The 19605-nt window shown below is 42.4% G+C and overlaps 1 protein-coding gene and 1 long non-coding RNA gene across 2 annotated transcripts in view; one reads left to right on the top strand and one right to left on the bottom strand.

Moving 5' to 3' along the window:
• The window catches only part of NINJ2 (ninjurin 2), a 41741-nt gene that overhangs the window by 8650 nt on the left and 13486 nt on the right, over positions 1 to 19605 (bottom strand). The window lies entirely within an intron of this gene.
• On the top strand, positions 2165 to 18970 carry LOC135459877 (uncharacterized). The gene is made up of 3 exons (XR_010443112.1): positions 2165 to 2245; positions 16188 to 16307; positions 17496 to 18970. It is a non-coding gene; the product is annotated as an uncharacterized LOC135459877 (long non-coding RNA).

Raw genomic sequence — 19605 nt, 5'->3', positions numbered from 1 at the left:
TCCGTGCCCCTGCCCTGGGCTGGCACTGCTCTCTCTGTGCCCAGCTGTGGCACTGCAGCCTGCAGAGCCCAGCTTGCCGTATGGGGTTTTGCATTTTCAGTTCAGCTCCTCCTCTTCTCCTTTATTCTCTTCCTTTCTCGCCCTGTGCCTTTTGCCTTGTCTGTCTATCACGTTTTTTCCTGCTATTGTGCCCTTCAGCTTCATTCACTCCTCCCTGGGTTGTTCTCCCCACTCCTCTCCCTCCTTGGCACTCTGCTGCTGTCTGGCAAGTTCCTTGAATCTGCTCACTCTGACGCCACTCAAGGCTTCCTATGCTACAGGGCAACATAAATTATGTATCACTCAAAGAGCTGCCTTACCAAATCTATATTAAACTCCCTTGTTAAGTGTATTTATGAAACTGAATTGGAGGGATCCAGGAATCGACTGGCAGGCTGCAGGGCTGAGCTGGAATACAAGATAATTTTTGTTTTCCAGTAGCTGGGATGAGGACAAGGTGGGAAGGGTGGTGGCAGTGCTGGAGGAGCCTCCATCCATGGATTAGAAGCAGTTTGTGAGTTTGGGGCTCAAGAATTGAGCCAAATGCTTGGCACCAGCAATAACAATGTGCTGATGCATGATCTCTGTTGAACAGAAGCAATTGGGTGTGTATGTGCATGGGGGGGACAGCTCTTTGAATATATGGAATTGGGAGTGCACTCAAAAGGATTAGTGGGAACAATTATTTCCAAAGTCAGGATATAGAAGCTGGAGCCTATTCAAGTCACTAGTGTTTTATCCCAGTGTTTATGGAGAGGAAAAAAAAAAAAAAGAGGGCAAGGGAAGACTAAAAACAGCTTTAGAAGAAAAAATTCAAAGTAGGTTAGCAGAGAAAATGAGTTTATAAAAAATGGAAGAGCAGCTGGGAGGCACAACAGTAACTACTGCATTGTGCTTACAAAGCTAAACACGTTAAGATGAATAAATCCCTAAGCTGGATGGCTTATGGCCCAAAATATTAAGAAAAGCTGGGTCTGATTGCAGGCTGCAGCCGGATCCAAAGAGCAAATGTGTTCATATAAATCATTTTAATTCAAAACATTCATAAAGCAAGGTCCTAAAACTGAACTCCTTCCAAGTCTAAGCGTGTTTGTATCCAGTGTTGAGGGGTCAGGTTGATTTCTGAAACTGGGAGAACACAGTAACAGCTGTACTGGATCAGACCAGAGGTCCAGTTCCCCTCTGACTGTGGTTTGTAGCAGATGTTTGAGGGGAAAAATTTCAGAATGGGACAAGCATATAGCAATGGTCCCTTGTGGCCTGTAACTCTGAATTTAGAACTGCTCCAGCCCTGGCCTGATGTTGCTTTTCATGTGAGGTAGCCCAAGGTTAATTTGCTATTTGCCAGGTGCCTCAGGGCATCCTGGATTTTCATTTTCCCTATCTGCAAATGAACAGGAATCCTCCTATGGATGATGTGTGGGGTGAGAGAGATGGGTAAGATCTCCTGGAGAGGTGCAACGTGTTCCTGTGTTGTGAACATAATCCACCTGGACTGAATTCATCAGGCAGGGAAGGTAGGTGATTTTCTCATTCCCAGGGTAGTTTCCATCTTGCAGCATTTCCCAGGCAAACCTCACTCCCAGGAGCTCAGGTTCATCTGCACCTTTTGAGCTTTCCATGCCCCTGGCCACCCTCTGAGTGCTCCCCACAGAAAGGAAGCTGTGTGAGGCCAGGTGGGAAGAGAGAAGGATATGGCTGAGGGTTTTGACAGAGCTGACATCCATGAGCAGTGGGATTGGGGGTTCTGGTCTGTGATGTGCACATGCCACTGACACATGGACACATGGACATGGACACCTGCCACAGGGAGCTGTCTCATCTCCCTCTCAGGCATTCTCAAATGGAGACTGAAAAGAGAGTTCATCTATGCAAGACAGCTCTTGAACATGTCAGTGGTATCTGTGAAAGGCTCTGCCAGTATGGTGAGAAATATTTATAGGGTCAGAGTTCCAAAGCAATGGAAATTGTGGGGGGACAAGTAAGAGAGTGCAGAAGGCAATCTCACCCCTGAGGAGCTGCAGCTGTACTAATTACCAGGATTGGGAACAGGCCTGCCCTTAACAGGCCACAGCTGTGTCCAATGAGGATGAGTGCTATAAAAGAGTGGCTTAGTTAGTAGGGAAGAGTTGGAGTTTGTTGGCTGTGCTGTGGAGAGGAAGGAGTCAGTGCTGCAAGGAGCTGCCCATGAGACCTCACTGAGAAGGTATGGAAGTTTTGCAATAAGATGACAGCAGAAAATTACTCAGTAAAATGCCTTGGAGGCCTTGAGGTGTTCCCTTCTAAGCAGCAGAGGTTGAGATTTTGTCCCTCTGAGCCTGTAAGCAGGTTAAGTGGTCAGTACCATGGCTCTTTGCTGCTCTCAGGAAGAATTGCCACTGCAGTTCAGGTCAGGAAGGAGTTGCCACAGTTGCAGAGGCAGGGGATGTGTCCCACAAGGAGGGACATTTCTATTTTCAGAGTCAAGTGGCACCCAGGCTCCTCATCACATCATGCATGTCCTGTTCTGACAGGCAGAACTTGCTTAGGAGCACACAGCCAGCCTGCAGCAGAAGTAACCCAGAATCTGATCCAGTTTTGTGACAGATGCAGCTTTGCCTCGCTTTTGCAGCTTCCTGAGTCCTTGCTCACTGTTGGAACAAAAAAACCTCACTCTGCTTCTTCCTTTCCAGTTTTCCTCTCTCATTGGTGCATTCAGTGTATTTTGTCTGTGGGGACACAGACATTGTTTTGGGGGTGATTGTGCACAGGAGTTGCTCGGGTTTCTCTGCAGTCTTGCTGCTCTTGACTGAAGTTACAAGACTTTGAACCAACAGGGAAACTTAGATGGGGTTTTGTGCCAGAATCTGTATTTTTGGCCATCTGAGACAGAAACCTGAAGTAGACAAGACCTTGAGATGGAATTGCCTCCCATCAAAAGGCACACACAAAACAAAAAAAAGGCTTCTAGTTTGTAGAACTGATGTGAGACTAGACTATTAAGCTTTTTAAATAATTGTGTGTGGGGAGGAATAATTTAATTAGATAAATGGTTGGATGAGGCAACTGTTAACAGGGTCACCAAGGGAGCCCTTCTTATGGTCAGAGCAAAAGAAAAATGCAACACAACATGCACTCAAACCCTTGATACAGAAGGAAAATCTGAAATCAGCAGATCCAGTGCTGTGTTGCTTTATAAGGATTTAATAATTTGGAGGCTGGGCCAAGGCCCTGCCTTAAGCTGCAGTACAGTAAAGCTCCTGGGAGGGTTTAAGGTGGTTCTGGAATGGAAGGTTTTCCCTGGTAATTAAAAATATTAAGTTTGGCTTCCCATTGTTTTCCTGGAGCTCTTTCAAGGGTGGGGTCATTCTGTTGTTTGGGTTTATAGCCTGCTGTATTGACAGGATTTACAGGATAAGATTGTTTATGCTTTTTCTTCTCATCCTCCAGTCCAGCTTGGTGGTGCTATAAGAGTTAGGCATGCTAAGTTCAGGGCAGTGATTTAATGGGTTATAAAAATGGCCATTGGTGTATCAGTACTTTAAACATGAATTGTGAGTTGCTGTTGGGCAGAGATCAGAAGTGAAACAGCTGGTGGGCAGGGATATCTCCCACTTTGGAAAAATGGTACTGAAGCTCCCCTGTTTAACTTCCACTGAGTTCAGTGGAAGTTAAACAATTAAAACATTTATCTTTGTCCATCTCAGCCTAAGTTCAGCCATGATAAATTAAATTACACTCAAAAAGTGTGGCCCTGAAAGCATCATCATTAAGATATTTTATTATCCTGTGCCTCTACTAATATAGTAACAATTTTTTCTAGTGGATTATGAATTTGGATATAACTATGTCTAAAAAGGGTTATATGCCTTCTAGACAGGCATTCTAGGTTAGGAGGTATTGCAAAAGTGCGTTGAATAATTTGCAAACTTCTCTGGGCAGCTGCACAGCAGGGATTAAAGTCTAAGGGCAAAGAGTATAGAAACCATAATTCTTTGGTCTTCAAAGATGCTAATGTAACTCATTCAAGATAGTGCTGGAAGTATCCATACAGTAAAAGAAATTCAGCAACTGTAGAGCTTCCTCTTGTTTTCCTTCTATTAATTTTCTATCAAATCTTAATTTTGCTTCAGTTTTATGCTTTTGTATTGCATTTTAAATAATACACAAGACCCTGGACTAAGCAGTGACTGGCTTGGGGAGGGGAACTGCAAAAATAATTACTTCAGAGGTTTGCATGAGAGCTGGCATGTAAAACTGGCCCTTATTAAATGGGATAGATTTTTAAATGGTTGCTGTGGCCCTATATTGTGTAATTTTGAATATTGGATACGAACCACGTGACAGACATTCTTCCCATAAAGTTGCTCCTCAGTTGAAACTGTCTCTCCTGCTTTAACACTGCATGTCCTGAATGTCAATTTTAGACCCCTGAAGTCTTCAGTTTTTCTTTCCTGCACTGCAGGAAGGACCCTGCAGTTAGGGCTTGGAGATATTTTATGTCTTGGGCTCAGATTCTCATACAGCTGATGCTGTGGCTGTTCAGTTTTATGTAATAGGAATGCTAAAGATCAGATTAGAGAGTGGTATAGAGATAAAATTGGCCTAAAAAATTCTGTGCAACCTCGCTTGCTTATAGCACACAGAATGCAAGCAGACATAAACATCATTCTCATATTTCAGTTTTTAATGTAGTGATTTAGAGCAATTGTGCTGTGGAAGAAATGTTCTTGTATAGCCTTAAGTGGTGAAGGAAAAGTAACCCACACCATCCCTTTCTACCCCAGGTCACAGACAAAAGGGCTGAGGGTACCACATCTCAGGATTAGGTAGTTGAAGTGAGCCAGGAAATGGGGTTTGATGCTTTCAAAAGTGTGGAGGTCTTTTTAGGTTTTGAATAGAAATTAGTTAGTAGGTGTTCATGGGTTACTGAGGAAGCTCATGTGGCTGAAGATGTGCAAACAGCAGATGTGTGGGGAGGAAAATGGGATGGCTGGCTCCTGGTTCCTGCCTGGCCAGGGTGGCCTTGGATGGGTTTGTCCCTGATCACAGCAGCAGGACACCAGCCCTTGTTGCTCATCCAGCATTCCAGGCTCATGGAAGCAATAACTGATTTATAGGATTAACAGAGATCTCTCCTAACCATTAAGCTAAATGTTGATCCTTTTAATGAGCCTTACAGGGCTGGAACTTCTGGTATAACCAGAGGGAGCTTCTCAGCCACAATCCCTTGCTCAGGCAGCTGTCCCAGGCAACAGTGGAGGAAAACACTGCTCTTTGGAGAATTAGGCTGTCTGAAGCCTTACTAGTCACTTGGAAAGTGGATGGGAATAAACTCCAAGCTTCATTATGCTGACATTTGTAAGGTGTCACAGGAAGTGCTTTGCATGGGGAAGCCAAAGCAGCATTTAAGCAAATGGCTCTGGAATGGCTTCCCTTAGAGGCAGGGCTGTGTTTGGTGTGTGCCTGGCTCCGTGGGCAGCTGTGGGGAAGGAGGATCCACTGGAGCTGGGATGGAGTGGGCAGCCCTGGGGTGTGGCTGTCTGTCCAAAGGTGCTGATTAATAACTCCTATTGGCCTTGGCATGCTTTCAGTATTTGTGAGGACTTGAGGCAATCTTCTCTAGTGTAATTAATTAATTAAGATTAATTTAATTAGACTGTAAAAATAAATTCAGAGAATCAGTTCAGCTGAAGCTGTGGTTTGGTTGCTTTAGACAATCAAAACAATGTCTTTGAATCAGTTTTCTTGAAAAAATCTCAAGCAAGGAGTTTCCCTGTTCAATATCCTTGCTGATAACAGAATTGTCTTCAGGAGGAAGAATGTTACATTGTACATGGGGAGGGGGATTTTAGACCACAACCCCATGCACACACACCCTGAGATAAGATAAATCCAGAACTACACTTGATTATTGGGCACACCTGGTTGTTGTGAGATTAGTGAGTGATGTCTGAGATTACAGCAGCAGCTGTGGATGCCCAGACAGAATGAAATCATCACTGCTGGCAAGGCAAGAGAGCTCAGATGGACATCCAGGTCTGTCACAGAGGTCACATCACTCAGATGTGTCACATCTTAGTGTGGAAAGTGAGATGGAACATTGAAACCACAGCCAGGAAAGAATTCAGGAGTGGTCCTTGTCTCTGGCTGTGCTGTCAGCTCCACTGCAGCTGCTGATATGGCACCTGCACTTTTGGGTTTGTGTTCCCTTATCACTGACGCACCGCAGGGTTTGGCAGGTGATTCATGAACCCTGATTCACAATTCATCCTGGGGGAAGTTTGCAGAAAAAGCTGTTATCTTTGGTGTCATGTACGTGTGGAAAAAAACACAACCCATGATCAGGTTCTTTCTTAGCAGAAGTTTGCTTCTTTGTGGCCTGCAGACTTCTGCCTGGGAGGTTGGAATGGAGATTTTGTTCTGGCAATTTATGCACCATCCTATCCCTGCTCTCCACGTGGTTTATACAGGTTATGGATTAACTAAGAAATCATTTAGTGACCCCTTGGTCTCTACTGTTTCCAGTACAACTTGGTATAGCAAGACATCAGGCATAACAAATGCCTTAAAAAACACATGAACTGATTTAACTGAGTTTTGGGTGTTTTTTTTAGGTAGGGGGAAGTATATCCAGGGCAGAAAATCCAAGCAGCTTCTCCCCTTTCAAACAGTTTTTTTGATGCAAGAACCATGCAGTGCCAGCACAGTTGATGGCTTTGAAACGCCAACAAGAGCTGTGCTGGAGCATCCTCTGTACTTAGACACCTGAATAAGAGCCACAGAGCTCTCTGAAGGGACAGGGACAGGAAGGCCCCTGTGTCAAAAGCTCTATTTCTGGAGCTGACATCCCTCATGCCAGGAGATTGTCACAGAATTGGCACCACTGTCCTGCTCTGACCCTTGGGCTGCTGCAGGATTTATCCACCAGGGCTCAGCCAGACTCCACGGGCATTAATGGCACATGTAATTGATTTTGTGGTGGAGTAAAGGATCCATCCCACAGCCTTGTGAGCAGGAAAGCTCTGTTCCCTTAACAAGGAAGGAATGTGATGCCTGTAGTCCTGCAGCACCTCAGAGTGCCCAGCCACTTTCCCAAGGCCAGCTTACACTGTCATTGTGCATGTTTACCTCCACAGTACAAACAAAAAAAGGTGTATTTATGGAGGGGTAAACAGGTCCAGGTCTCTGCCCAGAAACCAGTTGGGTTAGTCAGCTGGGTGTTGACAGGAGAGGGAAGGAAATCATTATGAGAGACTGCGTGGTAGGCACGATAATGAGCCATGTGGTTGGTACCAAACAATAGAGGCTTGTGTGGAGCCCAGGGAATGCAGAGATAATTTTACCTCTCCAAACAGGAGGGCATCAAGCTGTGCCTCTCTGCCTGGGAAGTAGGTCAAGAGGAAGTGCACTTTCAATTCATGTTCATCTCATAATTATTTCACGTACTCAAGAACAGTATTTCTGTCAAGGGGAGGCTGCCTCTGTGGCCAGTCTCATGGAAGAGCAATCCTCCCCTCAGAGCAGCAGCATGCATATTTGAAGCTTGCAGCAGCATCCATCAGCACTGCCTTCCACATGAGCTCTCCCTGCACTTGTGCTGTCAGCCCTGACCTTGCCAAGCTCCACGGTCACTGCTGGCATCACCATCAGTGGATCCAGGGTGCCTGATCCCAGCACCACCTTACACTTGCCAGGAGAACTTGGTGGGGATGTCCTTCATTGCTGCTCCTGGTGCTAAAGCTGCCCTTGGAGGTCACCAGATCCCACCCTCTGCTCAAAACCTGGCCAGGTGTGGAGATACCTGTAGTTCCTCAGGGTCATATCACTGCAGTGTTAAATGGGTGGAGCCTCCCAAACCTCTCTGAGCAACCTACTGCAATGTTTGACCACTGTCAGAGGTTATTTTTTCTCTTGAAGATCTCAAATGTGTGTTTTGGAGATGGATGTCAAAGGTTAAGTAAGGATAAATTTGTATTAGACTGGTCAGAGAACAAGTGTTCTACAGCCAGCCACAGTACCTGCTCTGGTTTTTTGGGTTTATAAGAACCAATACATATACCTTGTCTAGATATATCTACATCTCTCTAGATTTATGTTTCTGAAGTAAAAGACAGTCTTTACCAGGAAAAAAGTCAAATAGTTACGTTCAAAGTAAATCCTTCCCGTAATTTGAAGGAATGTGTAAAGGAAAGCTGAGTAGGAAAAAACAAACACCAAAGCAGCTCAGCTTAGAGGATGATGACAATGTGACAACTCTAATTTAGCATTCAACTGTAGAGAAGTGTAAACATAAGACTAAATACAGCCACTCTAATTTGACAAATCTTCTGTTGTTTACTGAAAAACAATAGACATAGGATGGAAGATGCTACTGTTAAAAAGCATTTTTCTTTCGAGCTGCAGTGCATCATCTCCACCTATGCCAGTTACTGAGGTTTCCTTGAAAAAGTGACCTAATTTTTAAAAAAGAATTGCCAATAGCACAGAAAACCAAATCTACTGCACCAAACTGTGTATGTTCCAGATCTCTTTCTGTAGTAAAATATTTAGTAGCTAGTTGTAGTCTCTGCCCCAGTTAAACCTTTTTATTTTTTTGCTTTTCATAAAACTTTCTTGGTTTCACCATAACTGAGAAATAGCTGCAGTGTCATTTCATCATCGCATTTCCAAGATAACTAAATTGAACTCTAGACTATGTGGGTGTAATTTTCTTCTGGAAAGATATTTGAAACTTGAAAAATCAGCTAAGAAAGGAGGCTGGGGTTGATGGAAAACAATAAACTTTTTTTATTCCTGCACTGGAATTACTTCTCCTGTTGCATTATACATGAAACACAAAACTCAGCTCTTGCATCAGTTATGTGGCCTGAAGGAGCAGTAGCACACCTGGGATGAAGAAGTCTTGTCCTGAGGTTTACAATTGTCATTTTCCTCCTGACAGATCCATGTTTACTGCATATCCCAAACCCTTGATTCCTTCTGCTGTGTTTCTAATTTTTCCTGGCTACTTTGTGCATTATTTTATTTCCCCACAAATAGCAGCATTAAAACCAAGTAAATAGCTGTAATGTTGGAGCAAAGTTTCTATAATGGTTATTAGGTAGACTTCCCAAAAGTTCTCTTCCTTTCTTCCTCTCCCTTCATGCTACTGCAATCAACTTCATTTAGGGAGGATAAAAAGGTGGGAAAAAATAACCAAATAAAAAATCCCCACCACCCAGAAAACAAAACCAGGAGTTCTGCTTATGCATAGCTGGATGCTTCTTTTGTTGTGTGTTATCATAATTGCCCTCAAACAAAAACAACAAAATAAACCCAACAACCCAAAAAATCTACCAAAAAATAGCTTTATATTCCTACCACATTTTTGCTTAATCAGTGCTCATTTGTAATCAGGCCTCTTAATTTCATAATCATTAGCACTTTCAGTTCTGGTAAACTGCATCATCACGTCCACTTGCCCTTTGCTTTTTTATAACACAGCATGCAACAGGAAGGAGGAGCATGGATGAGGCAACTCCATTCATCTGCTCTCAGTTTTTTAGGGGACACTACACATTTTCCATCTTTCATCAATTTTTCATCCATCTTTCATCATTTTAGGTGCTCCTAAAAATCTGGACTCCCAAGTGCAAAACAGCTGGGCTAACACCACATTTAGTTATCACTGCTGTTAATAAAGCACAGGCTTCTGAAAAGTTTAATATGAATGAGTAAGTAAGTAGTTGGTATTTTAGTAATTATTAAAACTTCCAGACTTTTTAATCTCATTTTCCCAGTAGCTTCTCTTTTCTTTGGTAATAATGCCTAAAACATATTTCCAATAATTTTCAAACTGAGTAGGGCTGGTTAATTCCTAGAAAAGAGACTGCCTGTGCAAGCTTAGTAATTCCTGGTAATGACTCTGTAATTAGACCAAATGAGAACAGGACCTGAAGCCTAGTCCAGCATATTCTGAAGAGACATTGAAAATAATCTCATTTTTCATGTTAGCATGTTAAATGAAGTTTCCATCTTGTACCTTGTCTAAGGAAAGACGCAAGATTTACTTTGGAGTCTGTTTTCTGTATCTCTGCCCAGTCTTGTGCGTGATGCTCCCCATGGCCTATTTTGCAAAGCAACCAAAAAATGATGAATGGACATGTTTGGGAAGAGAAGCTTGGACAGAAGTTGTGACATCTAGACAGGAAAATATGAATGAAAACTGGAAATTACTCTAGGAAACTTTACTAGATGACTAAAAACCACAATTTCATAATCATGAACAAGGACATCCTTGGTTAGTGGCACCTCCTGTTTAAGTGAGGAAGCAGAGGCAGCTATTAAAAATATATCAGATAAATGGGGAAGAGGAGAAGAAAGAGGAAGGAGGCAGCAATTAATGTAAATTAGAGCCTGTGGAAATATATAGAAGGGAAAGACTTGAAAGGGAGAAAAAGAAACCTCTACCTTGCAGCCTAAGGACAGTAAGGCATTCCAAAGGGTAACAGCAATAAAATAATTTCTAACAATTGTCTGGCTCACTTGCTTAGCAGAAGATGGTGAAAGTCTTAATGATTCAGGAACAGCAGAAATATTCAGTAGTTCCCTTCTGTGTTTAAAGAGAATTGGGGTGATGCAATGCAGCATCACAGGGAATGCAGGAACACTTTCCAGCCCTCACAAATGGCCATGAAAGATGAAAACCAGCAGCCATAAAGAATATTAAAATAAACCCCAGCATGCCTAAACAGCACCAGGTAAGCAAAAGAGCTGTGTGAGGTGCACAGCTTTCTCTTGCTAGCTTTTAATAAGTCTTTGAGCAATGCGCAAACTTGTGAGTCTTAGAGGAGAGTTACCCCAAAGGGGCAAAACAAGATGACCTTGGTACCCCTGGTTCAGCTTCTTTGATGGCAGAAGGCAAATAATGAGAAATTTGACATGGAATTCAGCTGGCAGAGCAGGAAAGGGAATAGACAATATTGTGCCCAGTGTAAAGTGAGGTTTGGCTTTTTGTGCATTGTTTTTTTTTTGTTTTAGAGAATATTATTTGAAAATATTGATTATGTTAAATGATACCCTGTCAGATTTATTGCCCTTTGCAGCCTTTAATGAGCCCCAGTGATGTGCTCTGTTGGCCAGAATTAGTTGGTGCTTTAGCTGGCTTTGGCACAGATGTGCTGGAGCTGGAGCCATCCAAAGGTGTTGCCTGCTTCTGAGGCAGTTCAGCATTTTTATCTGTGTCAATTTTGAGTCCCAAGCTGGCTTGAAATAAGTGTTATAAAAGACCCTTGCAGACCTGGAGAATAGAATATGTGAGAGGCAGCCTGTGGCAGGGGCCATGAGGCTCCAAATATGGCTAAGGGAGCAAGTGAAATTAATGCTATTTAGCAAAAATCTGTTCATATTTATTTGTGGAGATAAGGAGGGCAAGAGGGGATAACTTATCTTTGTGTGTCACAGAGTGAAACCAGCCTCAGTTGAGCCAGTATGAACAAGTAACTTGATTCTAAACAGCATGGCCATGTGCCAGGTGATTTTGCCAGGCCAGTTTGCATTGATATGGCACGAAATAATAAAAGTCACTGTTTTTCTAACTATTTTTCATATCTAGCTATTTTTCATATCTTGTCTAACTAGATATGAAAAACTATTTTTCATATCTAGTGTTTCTAGTGATTTCTAAGTACAATACAAGTGAAATACAGCTTATGAGCATTAAGAACCATCCAACTGGAAAGCAGTTTCAGAAATACATTTAAGGATCCTAATGGAAACAGCACTGAACATGAGCTTGCAGTGGGACATGGAAGTTCTGCAGTGATGACAGGAGCAGAGCTGTGTTTGTAAGATTAATTTGTTTAATATCACAATGACATGAGAAACTTGTTCACAGCTGAGAAATCTATAAAATCTGGAGACTACACGGAAAAAAAACATCATACAAATTATGAAGATGCTATAAAATGTCTTGCAATGAGAAACTGAAAGAGATGCAGTGTCCTGCTTAAAAGAAATATTAATTCAGGTTTAATTGGCATGAGGTACTAAAGCAACTTTTAAATATTGCTGGAAAATGTATACAAACCTCCCTCTAACAGGAAGCTGAATTGAGGTTAAGTTTAAATTGAAAATGAAGACAGGGAGATAACTTGACAAGAGAGTGAGAAAATTCTCCACCTCTTGAAATCTTTAAATCAAGATGCATCACCTTCTTCTGCTCCAGTCAAATAGCAGTTACTGGATTTGGTACAGAAGCAGCCAAGTGGTGCAGCATCAGCCTTACTCAGAAGGCAACACTGAATAATTCAGTGATCCCCAGGGACTCCTGAGTATCTGTTTCTCTGCCTAAACTTTTGAAATGTATTGCTGCACACTGGTAAACTTGAGTCAGCTTTGCTGCTGATATAGCAGCAATTCTACTCATCCCTTTCACTGCAGGTGAAGTTAGATTTAGTCAGTTTTTCAGTTTAATCAAGGACTCATTTGTCCTCTTTGTTCAAACAGATCTGTGGAATCAGGATATTGATTCCAGAAGTGTAAATTTAAGAGATTCCAAAACCAAGGGTGTTTATAAGGACCTTGCCATGTGAAGATGACAAAAGTGCATTTCTCTTAGTACTGGATATTTATTTTTTTAGAGAAGATGTATTTTCCCTTGCAGTGACTTCTCTGCTTTTGTGTAGCTTCCTGCCAGAGATCATTCTAAAATCTCTGCCATATCTTTTATTAGTTTCCTCTCCATAAATAATCCAGCATGGCTTTAAAAGGCAATAAATTGTAGAGTTAAATAGACAGTAAAGGCAATGCATCATTCCTATCTGGTTGTGTCCTGACATCAAAAGTTTCTTTTGTTGAAGGGATTCACCTGGCTACAATGAAATCCCAAAGATGTAAACGGTGGGTGAGCAGGATGATGCAAAATTTCATTGGGTTTATGTCCCTTGAAAAGGCTGTGGAGCTGTGCTCACACTGCTGCAGCTGCATGGTACTGAACCACCTGAAGGACCTGCTGGATTTGCCCTTTCCTCTCGTGGTTCCTTCAATAATTACACAGCAGAAAACTGTGTTTAGATCTTCCTCTGTTTCTCAAGATCAAAAAAGGGAAATGTTTTAAGCAGAAAATCTTAGTCCTGCACACAACAGCCCCATGAAGCCTGAACTCCTCTATTTTATTAATCAGTGCATTATAGGCACAAAGTGTTTGTTCAAGATATCTTGCTGCAGAGTTTGGAATTTGCTCTGTGTTTACTGAGACCACACACTCAGTGGTTGTTACAGCACTGGAGCTGCAGAATCCAGGGAGTGAGGATTCTGTTGTGGGAGCCAATGCCCTGACACTGCAGCCTTAACCAGAGAATGCCCAAAGCTGATCCTGCAGGTCCCTGCAGCCTGGGGTGAGCAGCCAAGCTTTTCAGCAGAAAGCTGAATCCAGACCTTGTGTGGCTCAGGTCCAGAGGAGAAAGGGTAACATGCACTCATTCCTTGGTTACATTCTCTTTACTTTGCTCTGATCTCATGCTAAATGCTTCAAAATTGTCTGGGAAAGAAAAGCTCAAGGGGAAAAATATCCTACATTGTATTGTGAGAAAATGTTTCAACTACTCAAATATTTTTAATGTTCTGTAACATAAAATACCAGATCAATCAAATACAAAATGCAGAGCTATTTCAAAGTGACAAGATTAAATGTTTCATTCTGAAACATTTAGATGGAAAACTTGCACAAATTTTGGTATTCTCAACACAAGTTTCAAAAAGATCCATTCGAACATTTTCCAGTGGAAAGCTATTCCATATCAAGATTTTATTCTGACTGAAATTTATAGCTGAGCTGTTATATTGCTGGAAGTAGATGTTAACAACACTTGTTCAATATTTCATCAGCAGCTCTTTCAGGACTCTGAGCTGCCTAAGGGAAAAAAATACAAACCTAAAACCCCTCCAAATTTCCTGTGAAATGTCTGTGTGTCGCAGTTGTCAAACTGGCAACAGCAACACCAGCATATATTGGGAAAGATGAACCTTTTTTTTTGTTTAAAGAGAACTCTTCATTCCAAAAAACATTATAAAATCATTCCAGACTACAGGGGGAGAAGCAAATTCCCCTATGACCTGCTCTGTAATGAACCCAGAATGTCCACATGTGTAGCCCCACCTGATAATATTCATGTTTAATGGTTTACAGGCCATAATCAAAAAAGAAAAAAATGGAGACTAACTGTTGGAATAGCAGCTGCTAAGGAGAATATTCATTAATTTAGATCACAACTCAACAATGTGGCTCAGAAAACTTAGTCCAACAGTTGGAAACACATTGAAAATGGTTTAAATTTTTATTTGTTTTTCATCTTGGCAAATATATCCAGAGAAAAAAGACTGTTGGATGATTGCATGAGACATTGAATGCAATGCCACTGGTGAATAATAACATATATAGTGGACACTGATTCCAAAAGAAATTTTCATGTGTTGAGCTATCAAATTATATTTTGGCAAAAAACTTGGTGGTTAGCATTGTATTTTGTGGTCAAATGATGTCAGCCTCTGTGGACCAGCTGGGTCTGCAGCATGAAGAATTAAGGGCTTCCTATCAAAAATACCCTGTCCCTGTGGATGGCCAGGTCACTGGAATGTTAGCAAAATCCCTGCAGTGGATCTCAGCTTTTCCAGCCACAGCTGGGCTCAGAGATGGCTACTGCTGCAAACAGAGCACGAGTACTTTTCAAAGTGCATTTAATCCCTTGAGTACACCTAGAGATGGAGGGGGAAATGGAAAAAGCACTTCTGAGCTCAGCTGTATACTGACAGTTAAATGAGCAAGCAGCCCCATTTGGACCAGCCTGTGTTTCTGGGCAGGTTTGCACTATCAGGAATGTATTCCTGAGCTAACTGAGAAAGCACTGCCTGTGGAAATGACATCCCCATGTGAAAGAAATTATTGCAGCTACCTGGAAAAATGCACGGAAAGGACCTTGCTGGCAATTCTTTTCCTGTGGGAATCCAGGCTCCCATGGAAAGACCACAATGAAATCTAAAAATAATGTCCCACTACAAATGGTTTTGATTCTGTTCTCTTCTTTCCATGCCAAAGACCCTCCCAAACCATTTCTGCCACCATGGCAGGAGGATAGGCAGCATGCAAACCCTCCAGATGTGTTGGGAAGTTGCTGAGGAGTAAAGCAGCTGCTGCTCCCCCACCATGTCCCCCCAGGACCCCACATACCACAATCATTTTCAGGAGGAGTTTCGGTCAGCGTCCTGCTGTGTCTGAAGCCAGGAGGAGCAGAGCATTCCAGTGGGAATGTTTACTGAGTCCTGGGGATGCCCCAGCTGAAATGGTTTAACCATCTCCTGCCAGCATCCCTTCATCAAGGTCAATCAGAAAAAGCTCACGTGGCTCCCGGTGGAACCCCTCATGATGGGGACATGGCTGAACGTGCCTGATTTGCCTAATGGCTGCCCCCAGGCCTGCCCCTGCTCCTGAGCTCCCTGTGCCCATGCTTCATCCTGCCTCTGCCTCCAGGCTCATCATCCATCTCAGCAATCTCCTCTTGCTCGCATCGCTGCGTGCTTTCCGTGCTGCCCTGTGTTCTTGGGAGCTTTGGCTTGGCACAGCAAGTTATCTCGGTTGCTGCTGGGTTTTTAGTATGATTATTATTAGAAAGAAGTTCTGCAGGTACACAGAGGTTGTTTACTCCTTTATGCTACCAAGACTTGCCAAAGAGAGCGCTTTTTTGGGGGGAAAAAAGCTGTTGATGCAACCTAATCAAAGTTGGCATCACATTTCATAATTCAACCCTACTATCAAATCAGACTCAAAGGACTCAGAGAAATAATAAATCCCTACAGAGTACTGAAGTCAAAGTTAATCACATATTTCTTAATAACAAGTTATTAGAAGAAATGTTGCCGTAATCAGGCTGAGATGAGTTATCACCCTGCCATTCAGCAGCACTATCAGAGTGCTCTGGTGAAGGCCTGGACTAATATCCAGCAGCTGTGGCAGACTGACCCTTGTAAATCATCTTCTTCCTACCACAAGAGTAGCCTTATCAGTCCTGTTAACAAAGTGGGACTCGTTGAAATCTCCTTTAGAATTAGAAAGAGAAGGTGGGTTTGTGTTTTTTTTCCCCCCTATCTTAAGTAAGATGGAGAAATAATTTTTATTTAATTTCCATTCACAGTAAATGGAGTATGAGTCCATAATAATGGAGTAAATAATAAATGGATAGCTGGGAACACCTGCATGAGCTGAAAAGCTGGATAGCTGTTAGGAACTCGAGTGAAAGAGCAAGAAATGCTGTGTAAGTGTCAGCTTCATGTGTCTCTGGAGTACTTCTTCCTTTCTCTCATATAAAAGCCACAGGAGAGAACTGATAATTTCAAGCCCTCTCAGTGACAACAAATAGAGTCAAAGTCTAAATCTGCTTTGCACCCAGAGAAGTCCCTTCCTCATAGAGGGGAGGTTGAGGAGTTCCAGATGTCCTCCAGGTTAGAGGCAGAGGTGCTGAATGTAAATCATGCCTTTCTTTTGCACCCCTGTGCCTTTGGCTGGGGATGCAAATGTCCTTGCTGTTTTACACTTCAGATATTTAGCAATGCTTCTCACACCGGGAGAAGTTTTAAATCAGCAATTTAAAAACCTGAAAGAAGAAAGGCTAATACTCATGTTATTCTTAATTAGTAAGCCAGAGCAATTGTGTGTAAGTAAATCAGAGCCTGGAGTGTGAATTTTGCAGGAGTTATGAAGTGATGATTAATCCCTAAATGAGGATTCCTCTCCTGTCCTTTAAAATCAGGGATTGTTCTCCCTCTTAAGAGAGGAAAAATCTTTGTTGTTATGTTTGCCAAATCCTGCTGGCAAATATTCTAGCTGGTAAAGACAAAAACTGTTGGGCTATTAATGCATCAAAATTAATTATGCCAGTATAACTGGTTATCTTTGGCACCAGTTCAGAGCTTGAGGGACCAGACATGGCACTGCCCTCTTTGTTACCATGGCAGAAGTTATGAAAGGAGTACAGATCTGGACTTGTATAACTCAAAGCAATTCTGACCAGATTGTAAATTTCCAGGTTAAGAGTAATATTCCTTCCTCCAAAATATTCCTTTCTCAAAAGCTGTAGTTTAGGACCCAGAAGGAACCTGACCCACTTGGAGGAAAAAAAGTTATAATTGAGAGAGATATGATCAATGTTGTACTACAAAGGAATTTTCACAAACTGCTCTGAAAAATTCACTTGATGTGCACTTAACCTGGTACAAGGTGGTAAAATAACCTAGGTATGGCATGAGATTGGTATTTTTAGCATTAAATTCTCTGGCCATATCTTCTCTGTTTGGGGCTGAATATGCAAGCAAATTAGTGAGCTGCTTGTGTGAGACTGCAGTGAACTCTCCAGCCTGGGTGGGATGGGGTGCTCTGGGTAAAAAAGATGGTGTTTGCTGCTTTTCTTGAAATTGAAGTTTGGTCAAATTGTGATCACTTACAGGAACAGTGAGGTGAACAAAAAACATCTGGGAGGCGGAAATACCTTTTTTACTTGCCAAGGATGAAAAGCACCTCTTTTGGTAATCCCATGGGTGCAAGGCTGCAGAAACTTTGTCAGAAAGTGGCAGTGAGCCTGATGCATAAAGAATATCAGCAAAATAGTCAGGTTTTGTGTCTCCTGATTACAAAGGAACTTCTCCAAACTTATCTGCAGAGCAGCCAGCAGCAGCAGCACATGTGAAGTGAGCTCACAGCTTGCAGTGAGATCTCTGCGTGTGCCAGATGTAAGCAAGCTGTGATTTATGTGTGCAAATGCCTCCAGGAATACATGAGCGCATGAGCTGAGGGAATTCAGCACAAGAGCTTTTGGAAACTGGAATTCTGAGTTGCTTCCCACGTTGTTTGTTCTTTTGCATTAGAACAGGATCTGCTTATGAAAAGATACAGAGTGAAACTTGACAAGAAGCTGAGGGGATAAAAGTTCTAGCTCAGTAACAAATCGAGGTGAATGCTGGTGAGTCATCTGCTGAGCTTTGAGGGCAGATAGCTGGACAAGAAATTCCAAAACATTCTTTTAACACCACAGAAATCCCTCTAATGTCTGACCATAACTGTAGGGCTGCTCAAAAGCAGAATCTGGGAAGATGGGAGCGGTTCACTTGCTCAGAATTTAACTTCCAAACAAGCTGCCAAGACCAGTTGGTAAACTTTTAACCTGCCTCAAACAACAGCAGTGGCACTTCTGTCACCTCTGTAGGGGAACTGAGTGCTGAAAGAAACAGCTGCATGTGCATTGGTAGGGAGGCAAAACCACTCCAGTAATGCTGGAATTGAAGGTCCTTTAAGGATTCTGACCAGGTGTAGAGCAAGCAAAGCTGGACAGAGGAAATGGACTTGAATGCTGCAGTGACTCTTGGGGAGCTTCTCTGTATTTTAGCTCAGTGCTAGAAGCTGTTTCAAGCCACAGGGAAGCCATGTGGGTATATCTGATAGTGATAAAGCATTACACAGCTCCTAGGGGCTGTGATACCTTGCCATCATGCTGTGTCCAACCCATAAAAGCTAAGCCAGTTATGTGTCATCAATTCCAATTTTCCCTCTTCATTCTTTTGTGCTATTGTATAATGCAGCTCCAAGAGGGCAGAATTATTCTCTCTTCTTCATTTGTAGCTGAATACAACTTCTGAATTACACCAATTATTCTGCTGATCTGCTTCCTGACTTGGCTGAATTTTCTCAGAAAGTAGCTATGGTTAGCAATAAGAAAAAAGTGAAACTAGCAGCCACAGAATATCTTCTGTTCAACTCTGAGGGCTACACCTTGTAGCTGTGATGATCTTAAAGTCCAGAGCAAATGTTCCTGCTGTGAGTCTTGTGCTCTCTTGCACTTTTGCTTTCCTTAGATGCTGTTCTGAGCCAATCCAGCTCAATGAGCTGAACTAAATTAAAATAAATCAATAAAAATGAAAAAAAAAAGAGTTTAAAAGAGACCATTTTCTCTAGCTTTAGTAAGCTGAATTGTCTGTGAAAGGGTTTGGCAAATTCCATCCCAAGGGCAAGGTGGGATGAGTCCAGGAGCAGGAGATAAGGAGGGAGCAAAGGGTCAGAGGCTGAAGAGGAGCAGGGCTTCCCCCTTTTGGGAGCAGCAGGCTGTTAGATCATCCCAGTATCTAATCTTTCTGCTTGTTAGTCACTGCTGAGACCGGGGCTGCCTTGACAAAACCTTGGTTGCTGTTGTTGTTACCCTTATGATACAGAGGAAACATGACTTGTTCTCATCATTTCCTTCGTGTAAGCTGTGAGTAGAAATTCCAGGGTCTCTACTCCAGGCACAAACAATGAGTACTCTACAGCTTTTGCTGTCTGAGGAGAGTGCTGTGCTGGGAAATAAGAGTGATGTTGTCTCTGAAAGGGGCTACAAAGAGCGAGATGTAATCCTCATGTGAGAATATGAGCTGAGAAACCCTGAGGAAAGGAACCATTTACCATCTATCTCAATATATGTTGTGCTCTTAAGGTCACTTAGGGAAGGTCAGGGCAGCAACATTCGATGATGTGTTTGTGCCAAAAAGTCACATGCAATCCCATTCAGCCATAAAAACTGTTCATGA

This window comes from Zonotrichia leucophrys, chromosome 1A (assembly GCF_028769735.1).
Source record: "Zonotrichia leucophrys gambelii isolate GWCS_2022_RI chromosome 1A, RI_Zleu_2.0, whole genome shotgun sequence".
NCBI classification, from domain to species: Eukaryota; Metazoa; Chordata; class Aves; order Passeriformes; family Passerellidae; genus Zonotrichia; species Zonotrichia leucophrys.
The sequence above is the reverse complement of the archived record's forward strand: the minus strand, read 5'-3'. Positions and strand labels throughout refer to the sequence as shown.